At 39.8% G+C, this 27637-nt stretch overlaps 2 protein-coding genes across 3 annotated transcripts in view; one reads left to right on the plus strand and one right to left on the minus strand.

Moving 5' to 3' along the window:
* The window catches only part of SSX2IP (SSX family member 2 interacting protein), a 45128-nt gene extending 30706 nt beyond the window's left edge, over positions 1-14422 (minus strand). Inside the window, exon 1 of the mRNA XM_049771248.1 lies at positions 14249-14422. The gene's annotated coding sequence lies outside the window, so the exon portion shown is untranslated. The remainder of the gene's footprint in view (positions 1-14248) is intronic.
* The window catches only part of RPF1 (ribosome production factor 1 homolog), a 1036037-nt gene that overhangs the window by 152966 nt on the left and 855434 nt on the right, over positions 1-27637 (plus strand). The gene's annotated exons all lie outside the window — the stretch shown is intronic.

Genomic DNA, 27637 nt, shown 5'->3' on the forward strand with positions numbered 1-27637 from the left:
GGAATCCAGAGAGAAAAGGAAGAAGTCAAACTCTCCCTGTTTGCAGATGACATGATACTCTACTTAGAAAACCCTAAAGACTCTACCAAAAAGCTTCTAGAAATAGTAGATTCATATAGCAAAGTGGCAGGCTACAAAATTAACAAACAAAAATCAATGGCCTTTTTATACACTAATAATGATAGGGAAGAAATGGACATTAAGAGAATAATCCCATTCACATTAGTGCTATACAAACTCAAATATCTTGGAGTCAACCTGACTAAAGATGTGAAGGATCTATACAAAGAAAACTATAAAACACTGCTCCAAGAAATAAGAGAGGACACGCGAAAATGGAAACACATACCTTGCTCATGGATTGGCAGAATCAACATAATTAAAATGGCAATACTTCCAAAAGCATTGTACAGATTTAACGCGATTCCTCTAAAGATACCCATAACATTCTTCAAAGAAGTGGATGAAACACTTCTGAAATTAATTTGGATCAATAAACAACCTCGAATAGCTAAAGCAATCCTTGGGAAAAGGAATATGGGAGGCATTACTTTCCCCAATTTTAAGCTGTATTACAAAGCAATAGTTATAAAAACAGCATGGTACTGGAATAAAGACAGACCCTCAGATCAGTGGAATAGGCTTGAGTACTCACAGAAGGTTTCTCAGACATATAACCATCTAGTTTTTGATAAAGGAGCAAGAAATCCTAAATGGAGCAAGGAAAGCCTATTCAACAAGTGGTGTTGGCACAACTGGTTAGCCACTTGCAAAAAAGCTAACTCAGGGGCCGGAGAGATAGCATGGAGGTAAGGCATTTGCCTTTCATGCAGAAGGTCATCGGTTCGAATCCCGGCGTCCCATATGGTCTCCCGTGCCTGCCAGGAGCAATTTCTGAGCATGGAGCCAGGAATAACCCCTGAGCACTGCCGGGTGTGACCCAAAAAAAAAAAAAAAAAAAAAAAAAAGCTAACTCAGACCCCCAGCTAACACCATGTACAAAGGTAAAATGCAAATGGATTAAAGACCTTGATATCAGATCTGAAACTATAAGGTATATAGAACAACATGTAGGTGAAACACTCCAGGACATTGAGACTAAAGGCGTATTTAAGGAGGAGACAGCACTTTCCAAACAAGTGGAAGCAGAGATAAACAGATGGGACTATATTAAACTGAGAAGCTTCTACTTCTCAAAGGAAATAGTGCCCAGAATACAAAGGCCACCCACTGAGTGGGAGAAATTATTCACCCAATACTCATCAGATAAAGGACTAATATCCAAAATTTACAAGGTACTGACAGAACTATACAAGAAAAAAACAACTAACCCCAACAAAAAATGGGGAGAAGAAATGAATAGACACTTTGAAAAAGAAAGGCAAATGGCTAAAAAAGGCACATGAAAAGATGCTCAACATCACTAATCGTCAGGGAGATGCAAATCAAAACTACTATGAGGTACCACCTCACACCAGAGATTGGCACACATCACAAAAAAGGAAAACAAGCAGTGCTGGCAGGGATGTGGAGAGAAAGGAGCTCTTTTTCACTGCTGGTGGAAATACCGTCTAGTACAACCTTTATGGAAAGCGATATGGAGATTCCTTCACAAACTGGAAATGGAGCTTCCATACGATCCAGCTATACCACTCCTAGAAATATACCCCAGGAACACAAAAATACAATACAAAAATCCCTTCCTTACACCTATATTCATTGCAGCACTATTTACAATAGCCAGACTCTGGAAACAACCAAGATGCCCTTCAACAGATGAGTGGCTAAAGAAACTGTGGTACATATACACAATGGAATACTATGCAGCTGTCAGGAGAGATGAAGTCATGAAATTTTCCTATACATGGATGTACATGGAATCTATTATGCTGAGTGAAGTAAGTCAGAGGGAGAGAGAAAGACACAGAATGGTTTCACTTATCTATGGGCTTTAAGAAAAATGAAAGACATTTTTAACAGTATCTCAGAGACAAGAGAGATGAGGGCTGGTAGGTGCAGCTCATGACATGAAGCTCATCACATAGAGTGATGAGTGTGCAGTTGGAGAGATGACTACACTGAAAACTATCATAACAATGTGAATGAATGAGGGAAGTAGAAAGTCTGTCTCGAGTACAGGTGTGGGGGGGTGGGGAGAAGGGAGATCTGGGAAATTGGTGGTGGGAATGTTGCACTGGTGAAAGGGGGTTTTCTTTACATGACTGTAATCATACAACTATAATCATATTTGTAATCATGGTGTTTTAATAAAGATAATTATAAAAAAAGAAAGGTATGAATAGTGCTTGCACTGACAGCACACATTTGGAAAAAGGTATGAATATATTAAACATACTGCTTTCTGACCTGAAAAAAAAACTATTTAAATTTCTAAATAAGCGTAAAAATGTGCAGGTGCAGCTAAGCTGCTTGAAGTAAAGATAGTTTTTTCATAGTCTTATAAAATGATGAAAAGTCCAAAATCTTTCTGGGATTTAAATTTGACAAATTCTTATATGACATAGTGATATCCATAGCTTCTTTTTGGGAGTGTCTTCTGTGGAAATGTAAGCATATCCTATCCTCTGATGATCAAGTTTCCTGTAACTCAGTCCTTGTCAATTTTTGCCCAAATAAGTGTATTAATTCTTTTGGGTTCTTAGGTCTTCCTGGAAATGTTTTTCAGTGGCTGTGGTAGACTTAAAAAATTTAGCCTGTTTAGAGTACAGGCAGGAGTCAGGTGGGGAGGAGGGAGACTTGGGACATTGGTGATGGGAATGTTGCACTGGTGATGGGTGGCGTTCTTTACATGACTGAAACCCAAACACAATCATGTATGTAATCAAGGTGTTTAAATAAAAAAATAAAGAAAAATAAAATAAAAAAAAATTTAGAGAAAACAATGATATTGACAGAAAGTCAATTGGAGGCATTTCCTTTTATATTTTGTATTAATTATGCTTTAAGTGTTCTATGTAATCTTTCAACTATTTCTTGTCCTTGTGGATTGTATGGAATTCCTTTTATATGGTCACTTATTACAAAAACTTGGAAAGTTTATTATCCATCTTGATTGTATTAGAAATTCCCATAATTGAAAAGCATTGCAATAGAAAGGAAAAAAAAAAAAAAAAAAAAGAAAGAATACCAGCTCCAGCAGCATCAAGCACTGGCTGAATGTGTGCAAACACCACTGGCAGGTGTGTACTCGTGACCATCACTAAAACAACAGTAATGAAGAAAAGAGAGGTGGTAGGGAATGGATTCTTTTCAATTAAAAAATTTTAATAAAAACGGGAGGGAGGAGCTGGAGTGATAGCACAGCAGGTAGGTCCTTGCACACAGCTGACCCAGTTCTGATTCCTAGCATCCCATATGGTCCCCTGAGCCTGCCAGGAGTGATTTCTGAGCACAGAGCCAGGAGTTAAGCCTGGGTGCCACCAGGTGTGGATCAAAAAAAAATAAAATAGTGGGAGGGGGAGAATTTTCAGTTCCATTATGTTTTGTTGTTGTTTCTGTTTTTTACAAATCTTGTATATACCTATATATGTCAAAGATGGACCAAGTACATCTATTTCTGTCAAATATTTTTCATGTTTAGAACAAACAGTACATGCATACATTATAATGCTGTCCAAATGAGTGTCTAATTTTAACAATAACAAGATATATTAAGCATAAACCATTTTACCTGGAAACCATTTTGAGCATTTTAACTCAAATAGTTATTTATCTCCATATTACAAATAAGGAGACTGAGACCAGGCTCTATTGCCAGAGATTATTGCGTACAATGTGACAAAGCCAAAATTCAAATCCTCATATTCCTATTTAATTCCTATATTTATGAAGAAAAGAAGTTAATCCACAGTATATGAGCTGCTTTTTCACTTGTACACACACACAGGTACTTACTTCCTTAACACTCCACTTTGAGACTAGGCTACAATCAGATAGCAATTATTCCAATTACGTAATTGCATGTGAACTATATAAAGGCAACAAAACATGAAAGCAGTTCAAGGCTTTCCCTCAAATTACCATTTGTGCTTCTAAAACACTGCATTAAATCTACTACAGTACAGATCTAATTAATGAAACTTCTCTCCTACCACCTAAACTAAATTGCTGGGCTGTAGGAATGTTATTGTATCATCTTTGCCCCTTTTTGATATGAGGTATAAAAATTAACTCACAGTAGAACCCTATGGAGTTTGTTAGAATGATTGTCCACCTAAGTTCAATGGCATTTTTCTATGAAGCAGGCTACTGTAATGATATGACAGACAAGAATTAACATGTTAGCCATGGCACAACTAAGAAGAATTTTCAATCAAAACTTGGCAGAAGTAGAAAGGTGATTGATTGAGTTAGTTTGTAAAACAAAAACATAATTCAGACAAGGTAGCAATGTACTGTGCACGTGGAAATAGTACATTCTTGCGAGAGATTAAGGGGCACAAAATGAAGTACTATTTTAAAATCTATCATATTTTGAAACGCGAAAGACTTGTAGAGGGCCAGAAATATAGCTTGGGGTTAAGGCTTTGTATGTGAGAGGCCCTAGGTTTGATGGCACCTCAAAAAGAAAAGGTGGGGTCAGAGTGATAGCACAGCAGGGAAGGCTTTTTTTTTTTTTTTTTTTTTGCCTTGCACACAGCCAAAGGTTTGATGGTTTGATGACCAGCATCCCATAAGGTCCCTTGAGCCTGCCAGGAGTGATTTTAGAGTGTAGAGCCTAGGAATCTCTGAATGCCTGCAGGTGTTCCCTATCCCACCAAGAATCCAACCCCCCCCCCCCAAAAAAAAAAAACCAAGGATGTCAAGTAGTGGGTCCAAATTTAACAGCTGCAATTTAAGGGACAGCGACCAAGTACAATAGGCAAGAATAGAGCAGGAAACCCAGCATCCTAGGGACCCCACAAAGTATGGGACTTAGAGTACACCTGAGACTGATCAGGAAAGTCAAAAACAAACACAATACAAGCAAGCACAAGAAAGTCACCATTTAATGCAATTTCATTCCCCATATAAATAAGCAAAAGGCAACATTAAAAAAATAAAGGTGGGACCAGAGATATAGTATAGCATGTTAGGTAAGGAATGTATCTTGCACATGGCCTACCTGGGTTGATCCCAAAGCATCCCATATGCTCCCGAGCATAAGAAGTAGTTCCTGAGCACAGAAGCATTCCTGGTGTGGCTCAAAACCCCTCAAATTTTAAAAAATAAAAGCAAAGGAAATGAGACCCATAACTTTGTTTTGCAATAGTATAATCATATATCTGTAATATTTTCTATTTGACTTAGGACAAATTCAACCATTGTTATCAGTTCTAAAAATATGGCCCAGAACCAGAAGCATCAAGAGCACCTGAGAATTTGTTAAAAATGCAAACTATCGGGCCCGGAGAGATAGCACAGAGGTGTTTGCCTTGCAAGCAGCCCATCCAGGACCTAAAGTGGTTGGTTCAAATCCCGGTGTCCCATATGGTCCCCCATGCCTGCCAGGAGCTATTTCTGAGCAGACAGACAGAGTAATCCCTGAGCACCGCTGGGTGTGGCCCAAAAACCAAAAAAAAAAAAAAGCAAACTATCACACAACCCCTTCCTCCAGATTAACAGATTCAAAAATCAGTGCTTTAATAGACCTTTCATTTAACTCTGATGCACAAAATTTGAAAACACAGCTGCACTTTATTGAATGTGCTTTTATATATGTTAGAATTCTATTTCTGCAGTTCATAGAATATCAAAAGCCATTTTTATCTAAGGGTGCTACATAAAAGATTCTAAGAAAAATGTATAAGTTTGCCAAAGTACTAAGTAAGGGTTAGAAATTAAAGTCTAAAGCATATATGGTTAGGATGGACTAAAATCTGGAGGCAGGAAAAACATGTAAAAAATAAATATTCTGAGGCTCAAAATCTTAAGTCTTTTCACATACTTTATTCTTTTTTTTTCCTTTGGTTTTTGGGCCACACCCGGCAGTGCTCAGAGGTTACTCCTGGCTATCTGCTCAGAAATAGCTCCTGGCAGGCACGGGAGACCATATGGGACACCGGGATTTGAACCAACCACCTTAGGTCCTGGATGGGCTGCTTGCAAGGCAAACGCTGCTGTGCTATCTTTTCGGCCCCCACATATTTTATTCTTACCAATCTACATCTGGGTAGAAATTCAAGAGAAACACCTATGTATGTGAGGCAAGAGGCATAGCCATAATAGTAGCCCTCTTCACAAGGGCAAAATAATACAAAAACATAACTGCAAAACAACCCAAAACCCAACAAGAGGTCAGATAATGGCCACATGTCTGATGTTATACAGCAGGCTTCAATGACATACAAAACAGAGAACTCTTAGCAACATAGCAAGTGAATTTCAACATTATAATGTAAAATGTCTTAAATGGCATGCATTATAGTTTTTTTAACTGTGTATATGAAAAGTAAGACACTATAAAACCATATTTTAAAAAGATACCCAGAGTACTGAAAAAATGTTTGGTTAATAGTAAACAAGGAAGAAAAGAGGAATAGATCTGAGCTATTCTCAAGGTCCTAGCTTTTGTCAGCTGGTACCTATTATTAAAACTTGTTAAGTAAAAAGACCAATGTAGGGAGCTAAAAAAACGTAACTAACCTACTTTTTTGTCCCTCTTAGCCTTTTAATTTTTTAAGTGAACTGTTCCTCCAACATTTCAAATTGGATTCAGTATGGGTAATGAAGCACAAAGAACCTCGGCCTAACAATTGTTACTCAGTGAAAAAATTGTTTTGGGTCACAGAGGATCCAAGGGCTGTAGTGGTAGCACAGTGGTAGGGTGTTTGCCTTGCACATGGCTGACCCAGACCGAGGCAGGTTGACTCCCCAGTACCCCATTATCGGAATGAGCCAGGACCGATTTCTGAGCACAGAGCCACTGGGTGCGACCCACAAAAACTCCACACACACCAAAAAAAAAAAAAAAAACAACATACAGAAAATCCAAAACCAGTGACACTGCCCCACACTTTCTATAAAACTAGGCCATATGAAATAGTTTCACAGGCTCCATGAAGCACTGCAGATATGTGAAGGATCCATGGACAAGAATTCAGATTCCCTGCACTAGCTAATTAGTTGAGTGACCTGCTGAGCCTCTCTGCTGCATGCCGGTCAGGGTTATGTCATTTATCCCTACAAAGGCTCTAGGAAGAAAAGGAAATAACACTGTTTTATTGATCAAAGAATATAAAAAGATGATTTTTTTCTTTTTCAGAGAATCAGTAACTTACCCAGGTATAAATCCGAAAGGCAAAAACAAAGTTTCTACTTTTTTAAGCTAAAAGTTAAGGACAAAACCATCTCTTTTATGACTCCAAAGTCTCAAGACTCCAGCCTTACCTTGGCTCTTGAGTTATTCTGAACATTTGATAAAAAATGTCTTGATATCTTCAGGCCTGAAGTCCTGTACCATAAGGTACATAAGAGTAAAATGTAGGCAGAACACACTATTTACACTAAAGCTAAAGGCATCTTCAAGGAAGAAACACCCCTAGCCAAGTAGAAGCAAAGATAAACAAATGGGACTACATTAAAATGAGAAGTTTCTGCATCTCAAAGGAAATAGTGACTAGGATAAAAGACTACCCACAGAATAGGAGAAACTATTCACCCAATATCATCTGATAAGGGTTTATTATCTAAGATATACAAGGCACTAGCAAGAATATAGCTAGAATATAAAAACCTAACCCATCTAAAATGGGGAGAAGAAATAGAAATGTCTTCTAAGAAATACAGGTGGGGACCAGAGCGATAGCACAGAGAATAGGGAATTTGCCTTGTACACAGCAGGTTTCATCCCCAGCATTCCATATGGTTCCCTGAGTATGCCAGGAGTGATTTCTGAATGCAGAGCTAATAGTAATCTCTGAACAACACCGAGTGTGACCCCAAAACCAAAAAAACAAATACATATGGCCAAAAGGCACATGAAAAAATGCTTCAGATCACTAATCATCAGGGAGATGAAAATCAAAACAACGAGATATCATCTCACACCAGACTGGTACACACCACAAAGAACAAGAACAACCAGTGATGGCGCAGATGAGGGGAGAAAGGGACTCATTCACTGCTGGTGAGAATGCAGGCTGCTCCAGCCTTTTTGGAAAACAATATGGATATTCCTCAAAAAACTAGAAACCGAGTTTCCATATGATCTAGTATATCGTAAGATATACCCTAGGAACCCAAAAATACAATATAGAAAAGCCCTCTGCATTCCAAGCATTATTCACAATAGCCAAAATCTGGATAAAGAAACAATGGTACATCTATACAATGGAACACTACACAGCTGTTATGAAAAATGAAGTCATAAAATTTGCTTATACATGGATGGATATGGAGAGAATTATGCTGAGTCAAAAGAATTAGAGGGAGAGGGACAGATATAGAATAATCTCACCCATTTGTGGTCTATAAAAAATTAAAAAGAGATAGGGTGGTAATAATATCCAGAGACAATAGAGATTAGATCAAGGAGGACCAGTCCATGGTAAGTTCACAAATAGTGGAAAAATGCAGTTAGGGTAGAGAAGGGACCACTATGACAATGATAGTGAAACTGATCACTGGACAAGAACTGGGTGCTGAATGGAGGTAAAATGATAGACACGGTACCACTTCCTGAACAGTGCAAACTAGTATTTAAAAAGGAAGAAGGGGAGGTATGCATATAGAAATGGAGATGGAGTGGGGAGGATAAAATGCCTGCCCCAGAGGCAGGCAGGGGACAGGGGGAGAGGGAAACTGGGGACTTAGGTGGCAGAAAATGTGTACAAATGAAGGAGGGTGTGCACTGTTAAGACTGAAATCCAGGCCTGAGTGGGGAGCACAGTGACAGGGTGTTTGCCTTGCACGTGGCTGACCTATGACAGATCCAGATTCGATATCCAGGATCCCATATGGTCCCCTGAGCCCGCTAAGAGTAATTTCTAAATGCAGAGCCAGGAGTAAGCCCTGAGCTATGCCAGTTGTGCCCTGCCCAAAAAAAGGAATGAATTCCAATCATGAGCAACTTTGTAATCACAGTGTTTAAATAAAAGGAAAACCAAGACTTCTTGATATCTAAGAAGCCCCTTTCTTGTTTTCAATTTTTGTTTTGGGGAGTGACACCCCATGTGATTATCAGGGATTATTCCTGGCTCTGCACTCAGTTCTTCTGGTGGTTCTTGACAGGTCATATGAGATACAGGGATAGTATCTGGTTCGGCCATTTGGAAGACAAATGCCCTAGCTGGTATTATCTTTCTGGCCCCATTTATTATTATTTTTCTGTGTTTTGTTTTGGGCCATACCCTGTGATACTCAAGATTCCTGGCTGTGTACTCAGAAATTACTCCTGAGTAATTCCCCAAGCAGTGCTTGGGAAACCATCGGATGGCAGGGATTGAACTTGGGTCCTCTATGTACAAGGCAAATGCCCTACCCACTATGCTATTGCTCAGTTCCTCTTGTTTTATAAATATTTAAAACTATGTAGAAGAATGCTTCTAACATTCAGACATAAAATAGAAAGAGCAAAATGGTAGGTGCCATCTTTTAAGGTACAGAGATCAGATTATAACCAATTGGCACTGTCAGACGAAACAGAGACAGACAGTAGCTACACTTTCAATTCCTTCACTCATTAAATTCTGATAATTTCAAAAGCATCGCACATGCTAGATTCAGAACATTCTTCTCACAACCTCTTCTTATCTTAACAATCCTAAAGTAAGACCCATTTTCAGGAGTCCTAGTACACACACACACACACACACACACACACACAGGAGTTCTAGTGTACACACACACACACACACACACACACACACACACATACACACACACAGCATGAACTAGGCAATTCATGGTCAAAATCTAGCTGGCTGACATGGCCAGTGAAGGACAGATAAAAAGGAAATGCTTACAAGCCAACGAGACAAACAAGATGACAAGCATACAAAAGACAGCATCTATTTTCTCATGTAAAGGCTTGTCTTCTGGTACTAAACAGATAACACTGTCTCTGATATAGAGAACAGGAATAAGGTGACTAAGAACTGGGTTTGGTTAAATGTCTGAGGAGATAATGAGCTCAGCTGTAACTTAACAGGTTTACAAATGCCTCATGAGACATTCAAATGAGGGTTAAGGCCAAGGCCAAGAGTCAAAAGAATCAGGGCAGCATATAGCGTGCAGAATATTAACTGTAAATAAAACAAAACAATAAAATAAAACAAAGCAAGTCCTTGAATAAACTTTTAATTCAATGTCAGCCAACTGTTTCCCCCACCCCATCCCATCAGCTTCTAACAAAATGATATGAAGACAACATGGCTACTAGAAGTCAGTGAGATTGCAAATCTGTACAAATTGGGGCAAAACAGTGAGTGAAGATGGCTAAACAGTGAGTGAAGATGGTTGCAAAGGGGCACATGCAAATAGGAGGGGCAAGGTTTGGAAAACTAAGGGCAAAAATTCAAAAAGGAGGGGGCAACGAATAGCAGCAAATGTCAAGAGCCAAAGGATGAGTAGGTTAAATTTGATGATTTGTGACTTTCTGACAAGCAGAAAAGTAAAAAGATGAAAAATTTCAGAATACTAACCAGCAAGTAGGAAAATAAGGAGGTAAAGAACAAATGCCATGTATCCTAGAAGTGTAAGTCCATATGCTAATCATGGACAGGTACACTAGAAACCTAAAAAAAAAAAAAAATATATATATATATATATACATCTATATATATATATATATATATATATATATATATTGTCTTTGGGCCACACTTAGTGGTAGTGCTCAGTATTTACTTCCTGGCTGTGTGCTCAGGAATCAGTCCTGGCAGGCTCAGGAGACCATGTGGATGCAAAGCACCTTACCCACTGTACCACTGTACAGAGCTCTGGCTCTGCATTATCACTCTGTGCTTGTTTTTAATGGTTCTGGTATTATCGCTCTGTGATTACTTTTAATCACAGCAATTTTAGATTAGAAAATAGAAATGTTGATACTAGAATAATTACTAGATTATTAATAACTAATATTAACATTAAGTGCTATAAAAATATAAATGGTATTTTTTCCTAGGCACCATTTTTTGTCTTGTTTTCATTTTTTGTTTGTTTGTTATTGGGCCACAGGTGGTGGTACTCAGTGATTACTCCTGGCATTGCACTCAGGAATGACTCCTGGTAGATCACATGAGATGCTGAGAATCGAACCCTGGTCAATGTAAGGTAAGGATCCGGCTGGCAGTACTATTTCTCTAGTTCTTGGATAAAACCATCTAAAGGTTCCATCAAAAATCATTGCCTTATTCTCCAACCTTAAATTCTTTCTTTTTTGGGGGGGGCGGGGTTTGGGTCACACCCAGCAGCACTCAGGGGTTACTACTGGCTCTATGCTCAGAAATCGCTCCTGGCAGGCTCGGGGGACCATATGGGATGCTAGGATTCAAATCACCGTCCTTCTGCATGCAAGGTAAACACCCTACCTTCATGCTATCTCTCCGGTCCTTCCAACCTTAAATTCTATTCAACCCCATTGCTCCAATGACCACACCACTTTTACTTCCCCATATTATATTACACAGAAAGTACCAATAAGCAAACACCTCTCAGACCAACTCAAATTCATTTTCCTAAGGTCTTCTTATATTTGTGATGTTTATTTTCTGTTCTTACTGTCCCTCACTGTTATACTATGAATTTGCTAAAAAGAAACTTCTCAGGGCAACATTCATCCTTTTTCAATCATCATCTCTGGCACATAGCAGCTCCATAACTGCTCAATGTTTATTGAAAGAACAGATTAAACACAGTAAATCTGCTAGTACCACACTAGAACCACAATCAAACGTAAGGACTTCAGACTGGAGTACCTGGTAGTCCAGTCAGTACCTAGTAGTGATATAGTTCTCTGATCTACATCTCCACAGACTGGCAAATTCACAAAAATATGTACCTTTATAACTAGTTACCAAGGATAACCAAGACTAAAGACATAATCCAGACCCATATGGATGGAGTAGTATAATGGGAAAGTTATTTGTTTTGCACGCTGCCAAACTGGGTTCCATCCATGGCACCCCATATGGTCCACTAAGCACTGCCAGGAGTAAGCCCTGAGCAACTCTGGACATGGCCCAAAGTAAAGACTCAAACTATCAAAAACTTTTATCCCTAGCAAGTAAGTTAAACCGGTAAGACATATTTACAGATAAAGAGAAGCATATATAGAAAAAACAACACTTAAAAAACTCTGGATAGAACAGTTTAAGCTGATGACATACATTAAAACCAAATAATTCTATGTAAGTGCCTTATCTAGGTACATACTTCAAAGGGGTTACTCAAATGTCCATTATAAACCCTGTCACACCCAGTTTCATCCAAGAGCCGCTAGGTCAGGATTTTTGGAGATGTCAAGAACATAACTTTGCAGTGGCCTTGGGGGCTTTGGCAAACTATTTTAACAGCTGACATTTTAAGTTTTCTCATATACCACCCTCAGCATGCCTGGAACGTAACATGCTTTTAACAAGTCTTGCCACAGGAAGCAATGTGTTAGAGGATCATCACATTTTATCCCAGAATAACCTAAGTCTGCATTTCTCTTCAACTACTTCACCCATGTTATTTAATCTGAAGGCTCCACTTATCTTCATTGTGCAGATGGGGAATGAATGGAAGGGAAGGAAGATGTGTAAAATAACTTGGCTGAAGAGGTCCTGTAAGTCACTTAAGAGCCTTTATTCAAACTAGTTTGGGAGATCAGAGATAGGACAGTGGACAGGGTGCTTGCCATCTGAGCTGTGAACCTACGTTTGAACCCCCAGATATCACATATGGTCCCCTGAGCTCACAGTAAAAGACCTGAGCACCACTGGAAGTGGAGAAGGGGGGGGACCCACAAACTTAATTAGTTATTAATTCTCTTCTTTCCTCCCCCCTTTTATTTGATAAACTCTCAACTGACAACTGTTAGGGTCAAATCAGTGATGAGCTTTTACTTAGTCTGAATGAATCATCTACGTCACCTTAGGCCTGTAAGTTATGATCGCTCTAGGATAAGAGCTCTGATGCGTTAAAAGTTTGAAGAACTCCAAGTTAATAAATCTACCTTTACCTCCAAATTTCAATATGGTGTGGCCTACATTTTAATTCTAAAGGTATTTCCCACCCTCCCAGAACCAACTCTTTTCGAATGTTACCCAGTCTGCTAAATATGTCAAGTCATACCTAAACCAACATTTTCTTCTAAATACAGTGAACCAAATTCTCCTGAGGCATAAGGATTTCGGGACACCAAACGTTCAGCCAGCCCTAGATCTAGACAGCAATCTTCACTGCTAAGGAAAACCCTCAATTTCAGGGTCCTTCTCACCTACTTGGAAACCAAGAGGCTTAAGATACGCCCCTCTTAATCTTCAACCCCTTTTCTCCCCCGGGCACCTCCTGCAGTCAATGCTCCAGAATTCACCAAGAAATTAGCATTGCAAAAAATAAATTAGCATTGCAAGCAATGCAACTTGCAGGTCACAACTATGGACCCCAAACTGACAAGTATAAGCTTCAAATTCCAACATCACAAGTGCTGAAAAACAAATGTCAGCGGATTCTATATCCTGGGCCCCAGTGACCTGGCCAGATCAGCTACGACGGATGGACGGACGTTCAAACCCGGGCAGGAGCTCCCAAACCAGGAGCTGGCTGGGATTCACTCCAAAATGCTCCGGTAAGCTGTCTTCCCGGAGGCTGGCCTGCTTCTTAGATGATGTCAGATCTTAACCCCCTCCCCAGGCCTCTCTTTCCGCGGCCGCGGGCCAGCCAAGCGCCCACAAATCTTGCAGCCCCCCGACTCCTGCTTGCCCTTTCCTTGGCCCCGAGAAGCTCCTAAGCGCCACCTTCTCTCCATCCTGGAGAGGGTGATCCACTGGGGCTCTGCGGATCAGAGGCCACCCAAGAAGGTGCAACGAGGCGGGGTGATCCCTAGAGACACCCCCCAAAGCCAGCCAAGCACCTATTCGGGGTTGTTTTTTGTACTGCAGCCGGCCCAAAACTCGCCCGCCCGTTGCAACGGCTCTAACGGCTGCGAACGAGCATTGCGGCGCCGAGCCAGGTGCCAGCTGCTCACCTCGGCGCCGTCCCCGAACCCCCAGATCCCGCAGGCGCCGCGTCACAATCCCCGCAGCGGGCCGAGGCTTCTCACCGTCACGGGCCCGCAGGAGCAGCGGGAAGGCGCAGCGAAGCGCAGCGCAGCGCACCGTGCGCTCGGCGTCCCAGACCCGCGAGCCTGCAGCCCGGCGTGCCCGCACCAGCCGGCGGCTCCGCCTCCGCCTCCGGCTCCCGCCCCGCAACCCCGGGAGGACCGACCGTGCGTGCGCTCCGCCCCGCGCCGCACGCACGCTCGTCCGCCCGCAGGTTCGTTAGGTTCCCACTCCACCCCCGCGCCGTCCTCGCTCGCCTCCCATTGGCCCCTGCTAAGTTGCTCGGCGACGAACAACAGCGACCTGCATTGGTCCGGTGGGGGCCCTGGAGTCTCCTCCCACCCCCACCCCCATTCAAAGGGGAAAAATTAATGCAGGCGCGAAAGAAAATCTTGCACCCGGAGCCGGGCCGGGATGCTGGAGCAGCTGCGACAGCGGCACCTGTTACGGTTTCACCCCCGCCTGGATCTTCTCCCTGCCTGCAGTGCTTGCTTGGGGTGGGGGCTGGAGGGGATGGAGATTCGTTGCTGTTGGAAACCACGTGTTCCGAACTGTGAAGAGTGAAGAACAACCCCCCCCCCCCATACCCCAAGAGCAAAAGTGAATCTCCTTCCAGCACTTGCAAAAGAGGAGAAAGACTGCGAACTCCAGCCGGCACCCCAGAATTAGGTCAGGCTCCGGGAGAGGGAGACTAGGGAACTAGGAGAAAGTCACAGGTTAAATTAAAGCTAGAGATACAGGCTGGGTAGGAAGACGCGAAAGAAGGAAAAATGGAAGTTCCAGCTCACCTCAGGAAGCTCACCACAAAGAGTGATGAGTTTAGTTAGAGAAATAACTACATTTTGAACTGTCCTAATATTGAGAATATATGAGGGAAATGTAGAGCCTGTTTAGGGTACAGGCGGGGGTTGGGGGGGGAGGAGGGAGATTTGGGACTTGGGTGATGGGAATGTTGCACTGGTGATGGGTGGTGTTCCTTTTATGACTGAAACCCAAACACAATCATGTATGTAATCAAGGTGTTTAAATAAAAAAAAAATTAAAAAAAAAAGAATATTTAATGTAAATTTTATATATAACTATATACAATATATTACATACTTATAGATATAATTTGGAAAATTATAGTTATTTAATAAAATTATTGTAATTATTTAAAAAAAAAAAAAAAGAAAAATGACTCCAAGCGAACCAGATGTTAAGACAGTGCGTCTTGGCTCCACTTCCCAGGGCCCTGCAAGCTTCCAAACTCTACAGCAAGACTGGTCACCTAGGAAAACAACAGGCATCTGAACAGATGATTAAGGCGAAGCTGTGATGGAATGGTTTGGGGGGTTTTAGCGAAAGTTAAGGGCTTTACTCAAGAGGAAAACAGGTTTGGTATGTTAAGAAGGCCCTTGAGAGCTCTTTGAAACCAAAATACGAAGCAGTAGCAAGAGGATCTGGGAGGTAAAGCGCTCTGCTTTGCATGTGCCTGGGTTCTATCTCAGCACTGCTTAGGATAAAGTTCCTGAACCTTGCCAAGAGTGATCCCTAAGTACTGCGAAGTGTCACCCAAAAATAAAACAAAAGAAAGAGCAAGAACACTGAGGAAGGAGGCACGACTATTGGCAATATTATGCAATTTATGCAGATGAAAAAGCCAAGACGAGATATCAATTCACCATGGAGACATGGAGACTGCTTTAGAATCCAAGGAAATCCACCTCTTACCTGTGCAAGAGGCCCAATTAAACGCTGGTAAACTTAGGTGAAAGACAGCCAAATAGCATGTTAGGGCCCTATTACAAGGGCACTGCCAAGCAATTCGAGCATTGTGGAGATGAAGAAATCACTTGATTTCTTCAAATCAATCATTATTTGGAAAGACCCATCAGTGCACTCTTTTAGGTAACTTTGGTTACCTTTGGTTTAGGTAACTTTCTGCATACTCAGAAGAGCACGGAGTAAAAATGACAAGCAATGTTTGGATAGTACATAGAAACTAGTTTAAATTTGAAAATTTCCTAAAAGGGTCTTGGAGATCCTCTTCAGTTTTCTTAAATCACATGTGAGTCCCACCAGTCTAGACCAGTCCTGGTTCTCTGTCCCCCTTTTTTTAGATGCTGGGTGTGTGACCTAATTCTACTTAGTATCTAATGCCAAGTAGAGTTGGTTGGATTGACACTTCAGGGAAAGGGTTACATTGAGGGAGTCCACACAAAGACATCAGGCCCCTTTTGTGGTCCTCTGGAACTTTCATGGGAAAGAAAGCTTCCTTCCTTTCCTTCCTTCCTTCCTTCCTTCCTTCCTTCCTTCCTTCCTTCCTTCCTTCCTTCCTTCCTTCCTTCCTTCCTTCCTTCCTTCCTTCCTTCCTTCCTTCCCCCACCCTCTCTTTCTCTCTTCATCCCTCCCTCCCTTGGCTGTGCTTTGTTAACTCTGCGCTTGGACCATTCCTGGGGGCTTAAGGGATCATATGTCCCTCAGGAATCAAACTAGGTTGGCCACATGCAAGGCAAGTGTTCTGCCCCCCTAAAGTATTTCCCTGGTCCACAAAGGCTCTTTTATCTTTTAGATCCCACCTCTAATACATAAAGCAACCTTCTCTGTCTTGGTTTTCTTGTTTCCAACTTTATGTCAGTGTCCTCCACTGGAATGGAGCCCCAGGGATTTGTTGAGTGAGTTTTCCTCTAAGGCTCGAGCACTCCCATGCATACTGTGGCATGGAGGTACTTACAGGGCTATTAGCAATGAGAAGGAATGAAAGGAGGGAAGGAAGCAGGAAATCTCTTATTTTTAAATTTTGTTTCTTTTAGGACCATACACAGCAGTGTGCAGGGCTAACTCCTGGCTCTATGCTCAGGGATCTCTCCTGATGGGGCTCAGATCATACTCAGTGCCAGGAATCCAACCTGGGTCAGCAAAGCAAACATATTACAGTTTACAGATAATGCGTATTATGATAATATTGTGCTGCTGAAATAAGTTCTGACTATGTATTGCTATTAACCCATCCTTTGTTGCAGTCTTGTATCTTTCTCAGAAATCATTGTTTCTAATACCCTTGCAAACCTTTAGGACACACAGCTACTACTAGTGTGTATATTCAGAACTGAATAATGATGAGCTGAATTATACAGGCTGTCAGCTGTAATTCATTCCATCTGGGCTATTTCAATAGCAGCAATAATTTCTAGATCTAATTTCTTATGAAGGTCTGCATGCTATAACAGATCTAAATATGGGCTGAGTCACCCCACCTTAATGGCCTCACTCATTAATTTTGTATTCTAGCCAGGGCCATGTTTCCAGGAGTGTCAGGGTGAATAAATCAAAGTCCACTGGCTGCTGGACTTATATTTACATCTACAGTCTCGTTGTACTCACTAAACCAACTTAGGGATAGTGGTCACTATCCAGGAGATAGTAAGGGCTAGATTCCAAAGGTTGGGAGCCCTCAGGGTTCCTCCTATTGCTTGGTCAGGTCAGAGAGAGCTCTCTGGAGGAGAAAGAATAGGAGACTTTGGGGGGCGGACAGAAAGCAGCCATGACTACAGACATAGTGTGAACACTCAGTCTCCTTTCTGGCTTTTTATAAGTCGCTTTAAACTTTAAAGTTTAGACTTCTGGCTCTCTGAGTGAATCTCTGCATCATATTGCATTTCCAAAGATGATTCATTTCTGGCCAATCCCTTTGGATTTGAGCCAGTTGGAATCTAAATTGCAATAATAGTACTATACCACTTAAAAATGCTGGCTGAGTTTGCAGAAAACACACACACACACACAACACTGCTGTTCCCTTTCCCTTCTGCCTACACCCAGGTGAAAATTCCCAGAAAAAGATTCTATCTCTCATCATCATATATTCCACTCCACCCTGTACCATCCAGCCCTTCCCTACACAAATATGCAAAAGCAGAACATGCTTGATATCATGTGAGTGTTCCAGTCTTAGTGCTTTAGAGTTTTGTCTGATCTGTTCATTGTTTTGCTGTTTATCTTTTGGAAGGGTTCTTTCTGAGCAAAGATAACTAATAAATTTTATTATGTTTTATTGCTTTGATGTCCAATTGTTCATTTCATTCAAACTGATTATTTTGAGAGTATTCGGGGACTACTCCCAGTATTTTCTCCAGTGGTGCTTGGGAAACCAAGTGGTGCCTGGGATAAATTTTAGCCCTCCCACATGTTAAGTATATTCTCTAGTCCTTTGACCTATTTGCCTACACCACCCAATTAATTACTTTTAAAATAGGCCTTGAGGAGCTGAAGTTCTAGTATATCAGGAAGACCCTTATGTGTGACCAAACTGAGCTTGATCCCTAGCACACAATATGGTCTCGTGACGCCTACCAGGAGTGATCCCTCAGCGCAGAGCCAGGAGTAAGCCCTGAGCACCATTGGGTCAGGCTCAAAACCAAGATAGATAGATAGATAGATAGATAGATAGATAGATAGATAGATAGATAGATAGATAGATAGATAGATAGATAGATAGATATTAAAATGTGTATAAGGACTATATATACTATAAAGACTATATAAACACATATATATGCATATATACATAAATATGTATATATAGTCCTTATAAAACTTTTTAAAATAATTTTTATTGTGATCAAAGTGAATTATCAGTCTTTCACAGTAATATTTAAGGTACATAGTGACAGTGAATTAGGGCCATTTCTACCACCAGTGTTCTCCTTCCGCCACCCTTGTTCCCAGCATGCATCCAATACTTCTCCCCTTTCAATGGACTGCTAGGGTAATGATTCTCCTTTGTGTATAGCTTGTTGTAGATTGGGTATCTATTCTGGTGTCATTGATTTTGGGTTTCATACTTAAGTCTGATCATTTTTTATTTCCACTCAATATTCATACACTGGTTGCTCCTGGTACCATCAATTCCCCCCTTCCCCAATTTATGGAGAGCTAGTTGATTCAAGTTCTATGGTTCCGTTGGAAAAAGAAAAGAAAGGGAAAAATATCTGGGAGGAATTTGTCTAGAGGTTATAAATATCTATTTAAAAAGAAATAAAAATAAAAAACAAAAACAAAATTGAAAAAAAAGCAAGGAATGACAAAAAACACAAAAGCAGCAACAAAAAATCATCACCAAAACAACAACCAGAAGAAAGAAAAGAAAAGGAGGGAAAAAAGAAAAAAAATGAAGGGATGGTGTGGCAAGGCTTTGTGTTTTGTTTTGGTTTTTTTGGAGAGGCACAATAAGTGTTGGGGAAGTTAGAAAAGGAATTCCCTTGGCCTAGGAGATACAGAGTTTCTCCACCCTTGAAGCATACTGTCATGGGAGCAACTACAGGCTCCATACACGCTCATTATCAAACTCCAAGGTCTTTTTATGGTGCCAGGAAACTTTCTGTTTATAAAACGTTTTAATATCTAAGTCAAATGGATAAGGTGATAACTCAAAAAAATGGTTAGCCATATGCCAGTCAGCCTAATTCTCAAATTCTGTATTTATAAGAGAGAAACACACCTTCTTTAATAAATGTGGTACACACACACACACACACACAATTCTGAGAATTCAGAAAGACTATTCAGAATTATTTTATTTGTTTATTATTGGCTTGGGGGCCACATCCAACTGTGCTTAAGGCCTACTCCTGGTTCTATGCTCAGCAGTCACTCCTGGTGGGCTCCAGGGACCATTTATGGTGCTAAGTCTGGTTCCAATGTGAGCTAGGCAAAAGTTCTACCCACTATACTATGACTTTGGTCTTCTATTTTGAATTCTTATGTAAACTTTGACCATGTTAAGTTTCTGATATAAACATTCCCTCTAGTCATAAAGTTTTATAATTTCACTGAATAATTATGGGATCTCATCACATAGCAAACTATAGTTCACATTTCGAAAAAAATCAATAAAATCCAGGTTTATAGCAGAGAAGTGGACCATATGTTTTATATGTGAGTGGTTCTGGGTTTCATCACTTATCACTACAAAAACAAACAAAAACAAGCAAATTCCATTCCTTTGTTGTTCTACCTCAATTTTTAATAATCAATACTTATATCCATTTACATTAAAAATCACCAATCATACTTGAATCTTGCCTTTTCTAGTTCCTTTTTAGTACACACATACAGAAACACATTCACACACTAATTTTAATGGCTGCTAAACCTTTCTCAGACAGAGCAAATAAGCTCAGTCTACCCTTTAAACTTTCCAATTTAAAGAAAAAAAAATACCTCAGTTGACCAAGAAATGACTCTCTACGGAAGAGTGGGGTGTGGGATTATAACTCAAGACATTTTTAGTTATACTAAAATTTGTTTTAAAAAACTACAGCATGAAGATTAAACATTAACTTAAATAGTTCAACTGATTTGGTTCTATACCCAGGTATCCCTTTATTTCAAAGAATCCTAGTCTCTTTCCTCCTATTGCAACTTAATAGTATAGTGAATTGGGGTGGTATCAGTATGGAGCCTCTCAAGTGGTGTTCTGGAATCCCAGAGACCCATACCTGAAGTTTATGATCAATGGGCTAGCAGTTCAATGACAGTGCCTCAGGAGGAAAGGCTGCTCCAGCTCATGAGTATTGGTTCTATCTGGATTACCTGGTGGTGTTAGGGGCCTTAAAGATTGTGATGTTCATGTGGTTTCAGGAATTGAATCAGGGTTGGGCACATGCTAAGGAAACACACTAACTCACTGTAATGGTACAGTGGAATATATAATGGTACAATGGTCCAGCACATTGGATATTTCTTGAACAGTGATGTTGTGTGATACATTGATGAATGTTAAGTACCTGCTCACATGAATTCACAGTCTCCTATAAGACAGAAGAGTGTTGACTTAGTAGAGGAGAGAAGTGGAGTATTTATAGGAACTTCAGTTAGTTAGGCAGTTGGGGCTGGACCAGAATTTGTTATGACATCACAACTCCCAAATCTACCTGGGACTGTCTTTCTCTGGGCATTCTGTTCAGCAAACAATACTTTGTGGTCTAAAGTGTGGCTTCCTTGGAGCCCAGGACATAATACAATGAATAGGTTATTTGCCTTGCACACAATGACCCAGATTTGATCCCTAGTACCACATAAGGTCTCCCAAGCCCCACTAGTAGTGAACCCTAAGTGCAAAGTCAGGAATCAAACCTGAGTATCATTAGGTATGACCACAATCAATCAATCGTTCAATAAAGTGTAGCTTCCTAAATTTTTCCACTAACAAATCCTTTTTCTTGGAGAAAAAAAAAATTTTATTTTGTTTTTTGGGTCACACCCGGCAGCGCTCAGGGGTTACTCCTGGCTCTATGCTCAGAAATTGCTCCTGGCAGGCTCTGGGGACCATATGGGATGCCATAATTTGAACCACCATCCTTCTGCATGCAAGGCAAGCACACTACCTCCATGTTATCTCTCCGGCTCCTCTTGGAGAAAATTTTATATGAACCTGCATACATAAAATAGGCATACAAATCCCTTAATAATAACCATCAGAACTGTATTTTAAAGCAAAATTTTACAACCCCCACATTCTGTTATGTGACCCCCATATGAGGTTGTGACCCATGGTTTAAGAAGCTTATTATACCAATTAGATTATCTGTTACTTATAGCCAAAAGCATCCTACCTGATTGCCCCTGGAAAATAGAACATCTCTCATGAAGTGACCTGAGGATCTGCTATTTCATTTTATTAGTACTCAAGTATCACAAGTGGAAACAGTCATATGACCAAATGTCAGTAACAAATAAATCACAGGAGTTATTTACAAAGACTGTTGAAATGGGATAATTAAATTAGAAGGAGGAAAAATGTAAGACTAATATCAAACTTAATGCTTTGTATTATAAACATACAGATATATCTTTAGGATATTAATATCATAGCCAGGAGTAACCCCTGAGCATCACCTGGTGAGGTCCAAAAACCAAAAAAAAATTATATTATCTTTTTAAGAATTCACAAGAACTAAAAATTAAAATATATTGATAAATATAACTTTTTTTTGTTTTTTTTGGGCCACACCCATTTGATGCTCAGGGGTTACTCCTGGCTAAGTGCTCAGAAATTGCCCCTGGCTTGGGGGACCATATGGGACGCAGAAAATTGAACCGTAGTCCTTCCTTGGCTAGTGCTTGCAAGGCAGACACCTTACCTCTAGCACCACCTCACCAGACCCGATAAATACAACTTTTACAAAATAATCTGCTATTCTGAATTATTCTGAATTTGTAATATACTTTCCAGGAAAATCATGCATGAATGATGTATTTAAAATAAAACAATGGGCTAGGTATTAATTAGCTCAGCAGCCTTTTATTGCATATTTGAGGCCCTGGATTTGATCTCAAGCACTTTATAATAAATAAAATCATATTCTAATTTATTGAGTGAAACAATTTTAAACAGTATTTGAAAGGAAATTATAACATGATAAATGTCCTTTTTAGATAAGCAATTTCCTAATCATATATTCATTCTATAAGATCATGTATTTTGGGCCCGGAGAGATAGCACAGCGGCGTTTGCCTTGCAAGCAGCCGATCCAGGACCAAAAGGTGGTTGGTTCGAATCCCAGTGTCCCATATGGCCTCCCCACCCCCCCCCACCCCCCCCACCCCCCCACCCCCCCCCCGTGCCTGCCAGGAGCTATTTCTGAGCAGACAGCCAGGAGTAACCCCTGAGCATCACCGGGTATCCCCCCCAAAATAAAAGATCATATTTTTATTAATATATTTTCTTATATGTTTTCATATCATTACTTAAACCCCAACTTCCAAATATCTATATTAGTGAAGAGTTCTCTATAATATGAATTTTACTACAGAAGGCTGAAATATTGTAACAAATAAAACAATCCATATCTTTTGATCTTGCAATTGGCTATTCATTTTTACCTTAGGTTCCATTGGACTTCTTTATTTGTATATTTTTCTTGGCAATTTTTCTTTCTACATACTCAATAAAGAAAAATTTTATAAATTCATTTTCTGATATTTTTATTTCCTGCTTTATACACCGCTATCAATGACAGTTGTCAAATAATTGCTCTTTTTGAACTATAGTTGAATAGATGCCTCCATATTCTGGGGAATATGGATATATATATATATAAAGATTTGAAAAACTTGAGATCTGTTGAACTGATATTCAAGCTATAGTTTAAGGCTTAAATTATATGAAAATATGCCTGTACCTTTAAAAAGAAAAAGCGCTTGCCTTCTGTTGCTGGGCTCCCTTGGATTTATTTTATCTTAGCAGCTGTTCCTGAAGTCCATGTTATTCAAATGACAGGTTTCAAGCTTTGTGGTATTTTTTTTCAATTCCAGTCTATACTATCAAATATAAAGTCCAAAATTGAATGGGGTAGAAGTTAGGACAATTAGAAGCAGTAGTGAAATAAAGTAATATTGCAGAAACCCTTTAAGTTTTACATAACTTTTCATTTAAAATATAACTGCTGAACCTGATCTGCCTGAAATAACACTAACAGAAAGGGAAACCATCCCCTCTTCTGAACTTTGAGCATCAAAAGTTATATGATATATTTAGTAATAAAAGCATGTGTAGAGAGAAGGGAAGGGATTCTAAATGAAGATAAAGTAACTTCCAATGGTTATGGAAGGGAAGAACATATCAGACTTTTCTTACCACTCTGGGGAAGAACAATATAAATTTTGTATATCACAGGTTAATCTTTCATCGAGAAAGAGTAACTTTATAATTTATATGCTTTTTTATAATTTTTCATTTAATTTTACTGCATTTTTAATAGGCAGCATAGCACAAATGTTAACCATGCAAACTCAGGGAACAGTCTTAACTAAGTCATATGTTTGTATTTTTTCATTTCACTGACCATTTCAACAAGTTTATTTTGGTAATAGCAAAGTATGTATCAAATTAATTTATTTAGAAATTATAACTCATTTTGGTTCCATTATACATTACTATTAATGCTAATGATTTTCAAGTAACTGCTGTCAAACGTTATTCTCATCCAGTTAGTTCTTACAAAAACCCTAATAGCACAGCAGATAGGGTGTTTGTCTTGCATGCATTCATGGGTTCAATTCCCAAAATCCCATATGGTCCCCAGAGCACTGTAAAGAGTAATTTCTGAGTGCAGAGCCAGGAGTAACCCCTAAGTATCACTTGGTGTGGCCTCAAAACAAAACAAAACCCATGTAGCTTTCATTATTCCTTTATTTACAGTCTAGTAATTAAACAGGGAGAAATGAATTGATTTGTCCAGAGTGGCACAGCTAATAAATTTCAGAGTGAGTGTTCATGGAGCTGGTCATCTATTAACTAGTGTTATTTTCGATTATGCCTTAATCTCTGTTGCTTTCAGTCATTATAATTAAAATAATTGTCAATTAGTGAGAAGGAATCTACAGTTTGTGATCATTTTCTTAAATTCATGAAAACTCTCTGAGTGAGACAAAGCTTGGCTAGTATAAGGGATTTAATTTCAAATCCTCAATTTTTTTATATTAATATCTTTATTTAAACACCTTCATTACAAATATGATTGTAATTGGGTTTCAGGCATGTAAAGAACACCCCCCTTCACCGGTGCAACATTCTCACCACCAATGTCCCAAATCTTCAATTTTTATTTCTATGTATTGCTAAAACTGAAAACAGATGTCTCTTTCCTACGCCTTTTTACAACTTGACATTTTCCCACTGTACAAAACAAAAATCATTCTTGCAGGTCACATATACACATAAAACACTCTGGTATTTTAACTCCAGAAACAGAACACAGAAAATTAGAAGCCTGTGTTAGTGATAAGAAAAAAACTTGACTTTGAGGAGACCAAAAATATAGAGGGTAGAATTATTGCTTTGCATGCAGTTGACCTGAGTTTGATCACTGGCACCCCATTTGGTCTCCATGAGCTCCACCAGGTGACATCCCTGAGTAAGGAGCCAGAAATAAGCCTTGAGCACTATCAGTTGTGCCACCAAAAACTATCTCTCCCTTACAAAAATCAGGTGAGTATGTGAATAAAAAGCTTCAAAACCACTAATCTTGAGATCCACAGAACATCTCCCAAAGTACTTAAAGTCTTGCCTAAGTAATTAGTGCTACCATTTTACATATAGAAACAGGTTTAATGTAAAGTAAAATGCCCTTGATCACTACTTGCATGCCCTGGATATTCAGCAAATGTCAATAATAGGGCTCACCTACCATAATCCAACCTTGGGAGGATGGATCTGTAGCAGGATTGTCACAAGAATTAATAAACCAAGAGAGACATAAGGGGGAAACGTATGGATTTGGTGTCTGTCATCAAACCAACTGCTCTTTATTGACCAGCTCAATCCACATCTGGGAGGGGGAGGGTTGGGTGAGAGAAAAAAGTACCTATCAGAAGCTAATCTAGTCTAGATGGGCCTTTCACATGTCAAAAGGGATGGATGAAAGGAAAGAGGAAGCTGGAGAGTCTTTGTTTTGGGTAAAGCAAGGTGTAATCCACCAGTCAATAAATTAGAGTGAGTTAGTTGATCCAGATACTTTTCCCTATGCCTCACCTCTAAAACATGGTGTAACTATGTCCCCTGCAATGTGTCTTTCAAAAATAAGAAGAATACAGCACATACTTTTAGAATAAAGAAATTTATTCTAGATTTGGGCAAAATTTCCCCATGAGTTCTCTCAATATCAGTTTTGCCTATAAACTACTTAATGTATATTTTTTCTAAGCCCAAATTTAGAATTCATGATCTGACTATGAACATGTTATTTGACAGTTTACTGGAAATCAGAAATGTGCCAAAAATTCAGGGACTCTTAAAAAAAATAGAGTCCATATTATGTCTATTACTATCTTCTTTTGTTTGTTTTTGGACCACACTCTGTGGTAATCAGGTGTTACTCCTCCTTCTGCACTTAGGAATTTCTCCTGGCATTGCTCTGGGGACCATATGGGATGCTGAACCCTTCTTGGCTGCATGCAAGATAAATGTCCTACCCGCTGTGTTATGTATGACTCTGGCCCCATGTCTATTATTGTAGGGCCTTGGGTGCTGATCAAGGAGGGACACCATTTTGTAAAGGACCACATGTTAGGCTTGAGAAAAGCCTAAATTTCCATTAATACCACCACAAACTACCTGGCCATACCAGGTAGCCTATCTGGAAAGGAGACAGAGGAGCAGCAGGAAGGTACCCTAGACAGCAGCCAATCATTTTAAAGATCATCAGAAACTAGAATCTCACATCCCCTCCCTATACTCATCCTTTTCCTATATAAACTTGTGACCTTGGATGGGTGTGTTTCCTCTGGGAGACGACTCTGACAGGTCAGTATAGGGAATGTGGCTTGATGAAATAAAAGTTTTGTTTTACTTTACTCCAATTTTGTGGTCTCATCCTTTGACTCTGGATCCTAACATCTTATGTGAAAATCTTGCAAATAACCCAATTGCCAAAACTGGAGTTTAGAAAGCTTATGTTTTCATTTTATTTGGCTATTAATCCTCGATAAATAATTTTCTTGGGTTTCAGTGTGTTCATCGGTAAAGGACAAGTAATCTTAAACAGAGATTTAGCAAATCTTTACTTATTATGTACAAGAACTTATAAAGCACAAATGATTCCAGAGTCCTGTGTTTCAAGGAACTTCTTGGCTCTGTGGTTTTGAGGGCTGTTTCCTCTTCACAGATAACTACAGCATAGAGTGAGAAAGTCTGTTTTGAGGATGTAAGCCTCACACTGCCAGCTCAGTCAATGATAGTGTCAAATTTGAAAAGACTTTGCAGAGAAGGAAACACATTTATTCCCCCCCCCTTTTTTTTTATTCATTCAAGTTTTTAAATTTGTGCTTTAAATTTTTATTATTATTATTATTATTATTTTTGTGGTTTTTGGGTCACACCCAGCAGTGCTCAGGGGTTACTCCTGGCTCCATGCTCAGAAATTGCTCCTGGCAGGCACAGGGGACCATATGGGTCGCCGGGATTCGAACCGATGACCTTCTGCATGAAAGGCAAACACCTTACCTCCATGCTATCTCTCCGGCCCCAAAGTGAATTTTTTTTTTTTTTTTTTTTTTGGTTTTTGGGCCACACCCAGTAACGCTCAGGGGTTACTCCTGGCTATGCGGTCAGAAGTTGCTCCTGGCTTGGGGGACCATATGGGACACCGGGGGATCGAACTGCGGTCCGTCCAAGGTTAGCGCAGGCAAGGCAGGCACCTTACCTTTAGCGCCACCGCCCGGCCCCTGATTTTTATTATTTTTAAAGATGACATACATTCATTTAATGTAAAATTCAAAATGTACCAAATGTATTTCTACTTCACCGTCTCACTCTAGCCACCCAATATACTTTCCAGTTTCCCATCTAAGGACAACTATTGCTGCCAGTTTCTTGGAAGTTCTTCTAAAGATCTAGGCTCTGTCTT

This window comes from Suncus etruscus, chromosome 4 (assembly GCF_024139225.1).
Source record: "Suncus etruscus isolate mSunEtr1 chromosome 4, mSunEtr1.pri.cur, whole genome shotgun sequence".
Taxonomy (NCBI): Eukaryota; Metazoa; Chordata; class Mammalia; order Eulipotyphla; family Soricidae; genus Suncus; species Suncus etruscus.